Here is a 2,206-nt window from a genome sequence, read left to right as displayed (position 1 = left end):
ATAAAATAAAATAATAATAATAAAAAAGGTCTTTCTACTGTGTATAGAATTCTAGGTTGACACTTTTCATTCAACATTTTAAAGATGTTGCTCTACTCTTTTCTGGTTTGCATTATTTCTGACAAAATGCCTGCTGTCACTTACCTTTTTTCATTTGTACAAATGGTCTTTTTTTCCTGACTGCTTTTAAGATTTTTCTCTTTATCACTGAGTTTCAGTAATTTGATTACAATGTGCCTTGCTGTGTCTTCCTTCAGTTTCTTGTGTTTGAGGTTGGTTGAGCTTTTCACATTTGTGGGGTTATAGTTTCCATTAAATTTTTAAAAGTTGAACAGTATTTCTTCAAATATCTTTCTGTCTCTACCCTATTATTGTTTCTCTCCTTCAGGAATTCTAATTATAGATCTATTAGGCTACTTGATATTGTATTGTCCCACACCATGTTCACTTTAAAAAAAATCTTTTGTTCCCTGCATGTTTAATAAGTTTATCAGTTTTTTTAGGCAGGGTCTAAAATGTTGCTAATATGATACAGGGTGTTTGTTTGTTTGTTTGTTTGTTTTTTGTCTTAGCTGCTACATTTTTCATCCCTAGAAGTTAAATTTTGGTCTTTCTTTTATAAATTGTATTTCTCTCTTTGACATATTTATGCTTTCCTTCATGTTAATGAGCATACAGGAGACATTTTTAATAGGTATGCAATGTTCTTTTTAGATGAATTCTATCATCCATGCCTTTTTCTGTATCTGTGTCTATTGAATAATTTTTCTCCTCATTATGGGTCATATTTTCCTGCTTCTTTTGTACCTAGTAATTTTGTGTTGGGTACCAGACATTGTGGATTTTGTATTGGGTGCTGAATATTTTTTAACTTCTTTAAATACTTGAGAGGTTTTTCTTTTCCCCTCCATGCAGTTAAGTCACTTGTTTTATCCTTTTGAGGCTTGGTTTTTAAAATGTGTTAGTTTGGGATAGAGCACCCTTTATTCTAGGGCTAACTTATTCTGCTTCTAAGGTTGGACCCTTTTAAAGACTTCAGTTGATGCATATTGTTAAGATATATTTTCATTCTGGCTGGTGAAAGCAGTAATTATTCCTGGCCCTGTGTAAGCTCTGAATATTATTTTTACTGTCTTTTTCTGATGGTTCTTTGCTTAGTCTTGGTAGTTTGTTCACATGCATGCAGTGATCAGTACACAGCTAAAGGCTTAAGGAAGCCCTCTGAAGATCTTTGGAACCCACCTTCTCTTGAGGATCTTTTATCCCTGGTATTCTGCTCATAAATTTGAGTTGCTTTGGCCTTCCTGAACTCCAACTTTGTCTCCTCAACTCAAGAAAACTTTAAGCTCCAGTTTGGTTACTCCTATGTGATGGTTAATTTTTTGTGTTAACTTATCTGGAGAAAGGGATATCCAGATGGCTGTTAAACATTATGTATTAGCCCATTCTCATGCTGCTAACAAAGACATGCCTGAGGCTGGGTAATTTATACAGGAAAGAGATTTAATTGATTCAGTTCAGCATGGCTGGGGAGGCCTCAGGAAACTTAATAATCTTGGCAGAAAGGGAAACAAACATGTCCTTATTCACATGGCAATAGGAAGGAAAGAATGAGAGCTGAGTGAAGGGGGAAGCCCCTCGTAAGACCATCAGATTTTGTGAGAACTTATTCACTATCATGAGAATAGTGTGGGGGAGCCACCCCATGATTCAATTACCTCCCACAGGGTCCCTCCTACCTCACTTGGAAATAATGGGAACTACAATTCAAGATGAGATTTATGTGGAAACAGAGAAAACCATATCACATTATTTCCAGGTGTGTCTGAGAAGTTGTTTCCAGAAGACATTAACATTTGAATTGGTCACCTGAGTAAAGATCACCCTTACTAACATGGATCAACATCTTTCAATCCACTGAGAGCCCAACACAGCAAAAAGTGGAGGAGAGCAGATTCACTCTCTCTTCTTGAGCTGGGACATCAATCTTTTCCTGACCTTAGATATCAGAGACCCTAGTTCTTAGGTCTTTAGCCTCCTATACCAACTCTTTAGACTTTATATCATCTCTTTAGATTATGACATCAAGATCCCCCTGATTACTAGGTCTCCAAATTTGGATTGTTTCCCAGCTTGCTGATGGCAGATGATGGAACTTCACTGCCTCCATAATTACATGAGCCAATTTCCATAATAAATTAAACCA

The sequence above is a fragment of the Mandrillus leucophaeus genome, unplaced genomic scaffold (genome assembly GCF_000951045.1).
Source record: "Mandrillus leucophaeus isolate KB7577 unplaced genomic scaffold, Mleu.le_1.0 Scaffold601, whole genome shotgun sequence".
Taxonomy (NCBI): Eukaryota; Metazoa; Chordata; class Mammalia; order Primates; family Cercopithecidae; genus Mandrillus; species Mandrillus leucophaeus.
This window is presented reverse-complemented; position numbering follows the sequence as displayed.